This window comes from Dama dama, chromosome 14 (assembly GCF_033118175.1).
Source record: "Dama dama isolate Ldn47 chromosome 14, ASM3311817v1, whole genome shotgun sequence".
NCBI classification, from domain to species: Eukaryota; Metazoa; Chordata; class Mammalia; order Artiodactyla; family Cervidae; genus Dama; species Dama dama.
Window position 1 is genome coordinate 8,103,104 of NC_083694.1, and position 10,311 is coordinate 8,113,414.

Here is a 10,311-nt window from a genome sequence, read left to right on the forward strand (position 1 = left end):
CTGTGTTGTTGAAGACCCTTGGGAGTCCCTTGGACTGCAAGGGGATCCAACCAGTCCATCCATTCACTTCTCTTCGTTTCTCAGTCCTGAATATTCATCGGAAGGACTGATGCTTAAGCTGAAGCTCCAATGCTTTGGCCACCTGATTCAAAGAACTGACTCATTGGAAAAGACACTGATGCTGGGAAAGATTGAAGGCAGTTGGAGAAGGGGACAACAGAGGATGAAATGGTTGGATGCCATCACCGACTCAATGGACATGAGTCTGAGAGAGCTCCAGGAGTTGGTGATGGACAGGGAAGCCTGGAATGCTGCCATCCATTATGATGCAAATAGCCGGACATGCCTGAATGACTGAACTGAACTAAAATTTAATTATTTCTAATGAAAAGGACAGTCATATATGTTTTTAAATAATTTTAACAGTTTTAATGAAAGCTGTTGACAAGTGACTTTATTCCTGCATCTTCTCAATTGTTTCTTTCTTATATTTGCCCTTTTCTTTTCCTACTTGGCCAGATTTGGCTTTCCCTTCCAGGATCTTTATGCAGTCTTTGTCTGGTTTCAGTCTAGTGTTAATCACCTTGCTGGGGTGAATGCCCACATGGACAGTTGTACCATTAGCCTTCTCCCGCTGCATTTCTTCAGTGTAGTTGACATATTTCTTCCCGTAAACCTGGACTACTTTGCCAATTTGCTGCCGTTTGTAGTGCCCCTTTACAACTTTTACTTCCTGAACTTCTTTATCCCTTTTAGATGGGCAAGGATTGACCCTTGTACTTATGCCTCAGCTCTTTAGAAAGAGGAGAAGACATAATTTTCCTGTGAATGTGGGAAGGCGCATTGAAATGTGTTTTTCAGTTCTTGCTTAGGTCAGAAGTCACAAAGGGATTTATCTCTTCTGACCATTTGAATCTATGAAATGGAGGATGAACAGATTAAACCCCCTTCAAAATGAATGAAATTGGGCCCTATATCTCAAACCTGGAAAACGCACAGAACTCGGGTTCAAAAAAATCTTCCAACGGCCAGTGAGGCCTGAAAGTTTTACCAAGAAAGTACCCCAAGACCATTCTTTAAGAAGCTACTCTGCCCAGACTAAACTCCATCACCACAGTCTCCCTCCCCTTCAGCTCAGCTCATATTTCCAAGTGTCAAAACCTTCTTTCTTCTGGCTGGTGGTGCTAGGAGAAAGGTTAGGAGGAAGCCCAAGACCATCCTGGTCCCCCTCCCTGGCTACCAGAACAGTACTGGGGCACTGGGGTCAAGAGGTACCATGCCCTGAATTGATGGCTGCAGATTGTATGCCTTCTCTCAGCAAACTCTTACCCACTGGCCAGTCATGTACTTTTTTATTCTTATATATATGGTTCAAAATATAGAGTATCCACAAGAAATTGAATGAAAATCACCAGAAATAATTATAAGATAAAGGTATTATTCTTAATTATGAGTTATTATAAGAAACTTAGTTGATAAAATGTTTTATTTTTCATTATATGTCTTTTTGTCCTCTTATACACATTCAATATTGTATTTTACTCCTGTGTTATCCTCAGTAATTTAAAGGGGGAATTTAAGTGAAATTATACCAAAGATCTCAAAATAAAAATCCAAAAGTAAAAGTGAATCATTTTTTTTCCTTAGACAAATGGAAAGGATGACAGAATCACACATATGATAACACACACTAATGAGCTCTCACTCTGTTTGTGTCATTGACCAAAGCTGCCACTCAACTGCCTCCTCAGACATATAATTGCAGTAATTCTCTAGTAAATCCTGATGAGGAAGTTATCTTTATCCAGAGCTCTAGTGAGCATGTCATGTTAAAATTAAAGCAGACAATGACCTTTATGTCTCAGTTCTCATTTCTCCAATAATTACCATTCTGAATCTACACTTCAAGTAACAGATAAACAAGGTTAATTTAGGAAGACATAAAGAATCTTTCTGACGTATTCTTTTTCCTCTGATAATAACTATCTAGAGGACGAGCATGCATGCTTAGTTGCTCAGTTTTGTCTGACTCTTCGCAAATGCAGGGACTGTAATCTGCCAGGAACCTCTGCCCATGGGGTTATACAGGCAAGAATACTGGAGTGGGTTGCCATTTCCTACTCCAGGGAGTCTTCCCCTTTCAGGGATCGAACTTGAGTCTCCTGTGTTTCCTGTATTGGCAGGCAGATTCTTTACCACTGTGCTACCTGAAAAGCTCTACAATCTATACAATTCTGGTTCTTTTTACAACCACTAGGAATGGTTCAGTTTTGATTGTCTCTCTAATGATAGTTTGTTTTTATATAAACTTAATTTTATTTGTATCTCTGTGCCTTTTCTCATGCCATTGTCTATAAGGACATTTCAATAACCCAAGTTATCACCTTTCAAGTACCCTATTAATCAGTATTGCTTTAAATATCAGGTAATGTAAAGTACTGATCTGTGGTTCCATAGAATCCTGTACATATATCTATCTGTATTGCTCACAATATTATATAGAAATAAATCCCTTTGTGTGTTTCCCCCCTACATTTGAATTTCATAATAATAGACATTGCAAATTATTACATTCTATATTTTTCATATTTTGTCCTCAATAGTCTGGCTACCTTAGGAAAATTGCAAGCAATAAATTGGTATATTTGAAAATAAGCCTGGAAAGATAAACAAGAAAATAAAACTGGGACTTAGAATTTCAAATTATGGAATTCCTCATCCTTTTTTCTTATACCTATTTATTTTAATTATCTAGACTTTGGCATAGAATGTGAAGCAAAGTAAACTTTATAAAAATTCAGTTCTATGTTGAACAGACCTATGCTCAAGTGAAAATGGGAGATTATAAATATATTGTTCCAGAAACAATTTAAAAGTACCCTAATTGTTCACTGAAGGACTATTTACAATAACCAGAACATGAAAGCAGCAAAAAATGCCATTGACAGATGAATGGATAAAGATGTACATGTCATATATGATGGCATATTACTAATCCATAAAAAAGAACAAAATAGTGTCATTTGCAGTGACATGGAGGGATCTAGAGATTGTCATACTGAGTGAAATAAGTCAGACAGAGACAAGCAAATGTCATATGATATCACATATATGTAGAATCTAAAACTATGGTACAAATGAACTTATTTACAAAACAGAAAGAGATTCACAGGTGTAGAAAGCAAACATGGTTACCAAGGGGGAAAGGAAGAAGGAGGGATAAATTGGGAGATTGGGATTGACGTGCACACACTACTATATATAAAATTGACAACTAATAAGAACCTACTCTATCGGAAGGGAACTCTGTTCAATACTCTGTAATGACCTATACGGGAAAAGTTATCTTTAAAAAGTGGAGATATATATATGTGTATATATATATATATATATATATATATATATATATATATATAATTGATCCATTTTGCTGTCAGCAGAAACTTACACAACATTGTAAATCAACTATGCTTTAATAAAAATTAATAAAGAAAAATTATATAATCTGACCTTCTATTTATTCTTTGAATGATATAGTTGCCTTCAGGAAATATGTCTAAGTAAAATAATTCTCTAGGAATACATTAGAAAATGAAGACTGAAAAAAAAATCTGATAACACACATAGACACACACACACACACACACACCTCACATAAATACTAGAGAATGTATTAGAGTTTCATTAAAATAATATTAGATTTATTTTTAATGTAAAAATATGCTAGCAGTTTGTTTGATGTCAGTGAATATGGTGGAGTAGGTAGTTCCAAAGGGGCTGTCCCTCTACAAACACAGTCAAAGTAAATGAAAACTGTCAGATTTACTTTTTTTTTTTAGCTCTTAATAATGAAAAAGAAAAGTCAAAGGTTTATTTTTGTTGTTTAGTCACTAATTCAATCTGACTCTTCTGCAACCCCGTGGACTATAGCCCACCAGGCTCCTCTGTCCATGAGATTTCCCAGGCAAGAATACTGGAGTGGGTTGCCATTTCCTTCTCCAGGGGATCTTTCCGATTGAAGGATCAAACCTACCTCTCCAATTGCAGGCAGATTCTTTACCACTGAGCCACCAGGGAAGCCACAAAGGCTTATAGCAGTCAAGTAAACATTGAATCAACGTAAAAATAGTTGGGGAATTTTATAGTACTTGCCTTTGTCCTACCTCCCTCCTGTCTCCAAGATGGTCTTGAAATGGCATCCAATAATCCAGTTTGGCATTCTGGTCCCTTGTTCTGGAGGAAGGAAAGCTGATCTTGTTCTCAAATAGTTATTTTTATCTGTTTTAGTCTAACACTTACTTGTAGGACTGATGAAAGCACTTGTCTCTGCTTCACCTGATCGAGAACTTTCTCAGGGCAGAAAAGTAGCTACACAGAGGGCATTTCTCAAAAATCATGGAAGGCAAGTAAAGAACCCACTGCTGCCTAGACCAAATGATTGCAATCTGAGGGACAATAAAAGACTGCCAAAAGCCTGAGAGGAAAATTTGTGGAGAAAGGGTCTTTGAAGAATTATGGCATTGAAACTCTCACATGAGTATTGGGGAATATAGGAAGCCAGGTGCATGCCCAGGGGAAGGTTTATATTAAAAACAAACAAACAAAAGAACCCGGGAAGACCCTAAACTTTTACCTCAGGCTGATCTTTAGGCTCTGCACAAACAGGAAGTGAAGACTAAGCAAGGTCTGTAACTGGCCACCTAAGTGTTAAGGGAGTGTTGCAACACGGAACCAATATGCAAAGACTAAGAGAATATGGGGTTTTAATTTTGTCTCTAAACATTCAAAGGCATCTGTCAAATCAGAAAATAAAAGAAGAGAGACTGCAGCCCACACATATCAATGAATACATTCTTTACAATCAGAGACTAGAAAACTCACTAAAAATCCAACCAATCACAAAGCAGAAAAAGTAAGAACAAACAATTTTAAGGTGGCAGAAGAATCTAATATGCAGAATTAACAAATCATACTATTTAAAATTTTCAGGTTTCAACAAAAAATAATGAAGCATGTTAAAAAAAAAAAAAAGTATGCCCCACACATGGGAAATTTAACCAAAATTGTCTCTGTGGAAGCTTAGACATTGGACTTACTAGAAACAGACTCAAAGACTCTACTGTGTTATAGTCACAGAGGTAAACGGAACGATGCACAGAGCTAAAGGATATCATACAATTAATGCCTCACAAATCATATGATATCAATAAAGACACAGAAGCTATAAAAAATGAACTGAACCAAAATTCTGGAGCTGTAAAGTATAAAATGCACAAAATGGTGGCATAGGTTTTTCTCTCTACAAACAAAGTAATAGTAAACAAAAAGTATCAGAATTTTTTGTTTACCTCTTGAAAAAAGTCGAAGGCGCATAGTAATCAAATAAATATCAAATCAAGAGGGAAACTTAAAAATAGTTGCAGCTCTTTGAAATATTTTTAAGTAAAATAAATAAAAATCACTAGAGAGTTTCAACAGGAGATTTAAAGAACACAAAAATGTATATATAAGAAAGATCAGTTGAAGCTATCCAGTCATAGGAGCAGAAAGAAAAACTAATAGAGATTTAAAAAAAATAAAATAAAATTAAAAAGGTGAGATATATGTAGGAAAAAAAAAACAAGCATAGAAGGCCTGTAAGACATCATCAAATTTACTGATATATGCAGACTAAGAGTGTCAGTGGGAGAGGAGAAACTGACAGAGTATGTGAAGATACAATAGCTGAAAACTTCCCAAATGTGATGAAGACATTATTTTACACAAGAGGATATGTGATGAACTCCAAGAAAAATGAATAAAACAGTAAGCACATTGAGACACATGATAATTGAACTCTCTAAAGAAAAAGAGAGCACCCTGAAATCAAAAGAAGAGAAGCTGTTTATTAAAAAAAAAAGTTGTTGCCAATATTAAGTGTAAATTTCTTAGCAAAAATGATGGAGCGAAGAGGTGTGGCATTCCTAAACTGCAGAAAAAATACAATAACAACAAAATAACCAATTGAATTCCATATCTGATGAACAAAATTTAAAAATCAACAAGAAATTAAATCAGTTTAGGGCATGTGGAACTATACTCAAAATCTTGCAATAACTTGTAATAAAAAATAATCTAAAAAGAATATATATATATATATATATATATATATATATCAGTTCAGTTCAGTCACTCAATTCTGTCTGACTCTGTGTGACTCCATAGACTGCAGTGGTCCAGGATTCCCTGTGCAACACCAATTCCGGGAACTTGGTCAAATTCATGCCCGTATAGTTGGTGATGCCGTCCAGTCATCTCATCCTCTGTCACCCCCTTCTCCTCCTGCCTTCATTCTTTCCCAGCATCAGGGTCTTTTCCAGAGTCAGCTCTTCTCATCAGGTAGCCAAAGTACTGCAGTTTCACCTTCAGCATCAATTCTTCCAATAAATATTCAGGACTGATTTCCTTTAGAATTAACTGGTTTGGTCTCCTTGCAGTCTAAGGGACTCTCAAGAGTCTTCTCCAACATCACAGTTCAAAGCATCAATTCTTCGGTACTCAGCTTTTGTTAAGGTTCACCTCACACATCCATACATGCTTACTGGAAAAACCATAGCTTTGACTAGATGAACCTTTGTTGGCAAAATAATGTCTATACTTTCTAATAGGCTGTCTAGGTTGGTCATAGCTTTTCTTCCAAAGAGCAAGAATCTTTTAATTTCATGGCTTTAGTCACCATCTGCAGTGATTTTGGAGTCCAAGAAAATAAAGTCTGTTACTATTTCTCCATCTATTTGCCATGAAGTGATGGGACCAGATGCCATGCTTTTTGTTTTTTGAATGCTGAGTTTTAAGCCAGATTTTTCACTCTCCTATTTCACTTTCATCAAGAGGTTCTTTAGTTCTTCTTCACTTTCTGTCATAAGGATGCTGTCATATCTGCATATCTGAGGTTATTGATATTTCTCCCAGCAATCTTGATTCCAGCTTGTGCTACATCCAGCCCAGCATTTCACCTGTACTCAGTGTATAGTTTGGGGTTGGAATGAAAACTGACCTTTTCTAGTTCTGTGGCCACTGCTGAGTTTTCCACATATGCTGGCATACTGAGTGCAGCCCTTTCACAGCATCATCTTTTAGGACTTGAAATAGCTCAGCTCGAGTTCCATCACCTCCACTAGCTTACTTCCTAAGGCCCGCCTGACTTCAGACTCCAGGATGTCTGGCTGTAGGTGAGTGATCACTCCATCATGGTTATCTGGGTCATTAAGATCTTTTTGTATAGTTCTTCTATGTATTCTTGCCATCTCTTCTTAATATTTTCTGCTTCTGTTAGGTCCATACTGTTTCTATTCTTTATTGTGCCCATCTTTGCATGAAATGATTCCTTGGTATCTCTAATTTTCTTGAGAGATCTCTAGTCTTTCCCATTCTATTGTTTCCCTCTATTTCTTTTCATTGATCACTGAGGAAGTCTTTCTTCTCTCTGCTTGCTGTTCTTTGAAACTCTACAATCAGATGGGCACATCTTTCCTTTTCTCCTTTGCCTTTACCCTCTCTCTTTTCTCCACTCTTTGTAAGCCCTCCTCAGACATCACTTCAATTAAAAAAAAAAAAAAATTCCAGATAAGCAAAAGTTCAAAGGTTTAATTGTTTGTAGACCTACACTACAAGAATGCAAAAGGGAGCCTTTAGGGTATAAATACAAGTACACTTTACAGTAACTTGAAGTCATACAAAGAAAGAAAGAGCATTGGCAGAGAAAATCACATAACTAAATCCAAAAACAATCATTATATTTCTTGTTTAAAATATCTCCACTTGTACTTGTATGATTTAAAGGACCAATGGATAAAATAGATATAAACTTATGTTATTGGGTATATAATATATAAATATGTAATTCATGATGACAAAAAAAAATCAAGAAAGAATCATGCATCTGTATAAGAGTTCAGTTTCCATATACCACTGAAGCTAGGGTATTGTTAAACCAAATAATTTATTATAAATGTAAGAAGCTAATTGTGATCTCTAACAGAAGCCAATTGTAATCTCTAACATAGCCACTAGAAAATAATTTTATTATATATATGAAAGGAAATGAAAAACAAAATTGTACACTACAAAAATAAACATAAAAGGAGAAAATAATTAAGGAATTGAAAAGCAACAAATTATATGACATATATAGAAAATGAATAGCAAAATGGCAGAAGTATTTCCATATCAGCGATTAAATGTAAAGGGTAAAAATCTCCAATATGAGGCAGAGATTATTGAAATGGAGTAAAAAAAAAAGCATGGCTTAACTATTTGCTGTATTCAAAGGATCCATGTTTTATTTAAAGACACTAACTGTAAAGTGAAAGGTTGAAAAACAATATTACATAGAAATAGTAACTAAATGAGAGCTGGACAGGCTATACCAGTATCATAAGAAATAGAATTTAAGTCAAATAATACTACAAGGGACAAAGAAGGACATCATACATTGATAAAGATGTCAATTTATCAAAAAGATATGACAAGTATATATGTATCTAATAACAAAGAGATACCCAAGAATTGTAACTTTTGAGTTTTGAATTTTGGAAATTCCCTTCAGTCAATATTTTATATTTTATCCATATCAATTATCTGAAAATATAAATATTTTTTCAGTGATAAAAATGAGGATTTTTTGTTACATTTCTTAGTACTTTAAATATGAGCAAACCATATCAAGTAAAAGTCCTGTGGCTGAACATTTTGTAGATAGTGTGCCCAAAACAAACATTGATATGCTGAAGCCCTGCCTCCCATTATGATTGTATTTGGACATAATGCCTTGCCTTGAAGGCAGTAATTAAAGTGAAATGAGGTCAAAGGGTGGGGCCCTTATATAATAGCATCGGTGTCATATAAGAGGGGGAGAGAGACACCAGGAGCACACACAGAACAAAGGCTATACGTCAACACAGTAAAAAGTGTCTTTAAGCCAAGGGGAGAGGTCATGTCAGAAATCAATATTTCCAGCACCTTGATCTTAGATTTCCAGCTTCCAGAATTATGAGAAAATACATTTCTCTTCAGTAAGTCAGTCTGTGGCATTTGTATGCATTTTTCCTTAGTCCTGATATGGATAATATGTATATCTTCATGGTTAATATGTATGCCATACATAAATTCCTTATTAATATAATTAAGAATTTTTAAGAGGTTGGTTGGCTTATTTAATTAAGTGAAATTTTGTGTACATTTTTTTCCATGAAAGTTTCAATCCAAATGTATAGCTTTAACTGATTGGAATTATGAACAGTATTAACATCAAATTTATTCCATTTAAAAGAAAACATGAATATAGGTCACAATTCTCTTATGGTCATCTGAAATTTTCTTGCTAATATTTTGTAAGACAGTATCTATATTCATAAATATGACTTAGCTTAATTATTTTAGAGTTGTTCAGCTTAGAATTAAGATTGCTTAAAATTAATGCTGCAAAGAACAATACGGCATAGGAACCTGAAATGTTAGGTCCATGAATCAAGGTATATTGGAAGTGGTCAAACAGAGATGACAAGAGTGAACATCAGCATTTTAGGAATCAGTGAAGTAAAAGGGACTAGATTGGGCAAATTTAATTGAGGTAACCATTGTATCTATTACAGTGGGCAAGAGTCCCTTAGAAGAAATGGAATAGCCCTCATAGTCAACAAAAGAGTTCAAAATGCAGAACTTGGGTACAATCACAAAAATTACAGAATGATCTCTGTTCATTTCCAAAGCAAACCATTCAATATCATAGTAATCCAAGTCTATGGCAAAACCATGAATGCCAAAGAAGCTGAAGTTGAACGGTTCTATGATGACCTATAAGACCTTCTATAATTAAACCAAAAATAAGATGTCCTTTTCATCATCAGGGCCTGGAATGCAAAAGTAGAAATTCAAAGCATACCTGGTGTAACAGGCATGTTTGGCCTTGGAGTACAAAATGAAGCAGGTCAAAGGCTAGCAGAGCTTTGCCAAGAGAACACATGGGTCACAGCAAGCACCCTCTTCCCACAACACAAGAGACAACTCTACACATGGACATCACCAGATGGTCAATAATAAAATCATATTGATTATATTCTTTGCAGTCAAAGATGGAGAAGCTCTATACTGTCAGCAAAAACAAGACCAGGGGCTGACTCTGACTCAGATCATGAACTCCTTACTGCAAATTTCAGACTTAAATTGAAGAAAGCAGGGAAAAACACTAGATCATTCAAGTATGACCTAAATCAAATCCCTTGGCAATCACACAGTGAAGGTGACAAACAGATTCAAGAGATTAGATCTGAT

At 35.4% G+C, this 10,311-nt stretch overlaps 1 pseudogene; it reads right to left on the reverse strand.

Moving 5' to 3' along the window:
• Nucleotides 1-454: 454 nt before the first annotated feature.
• LOC133069538 (large ribosomal subunit protein uL24-like) lies at nucleotides 455-5,373 on the reverse strand (annotated as a pseudogene).
• Between the last annotated feature and the right edge of the window lie 4,938 nt (nucleotides 5,374-10,311).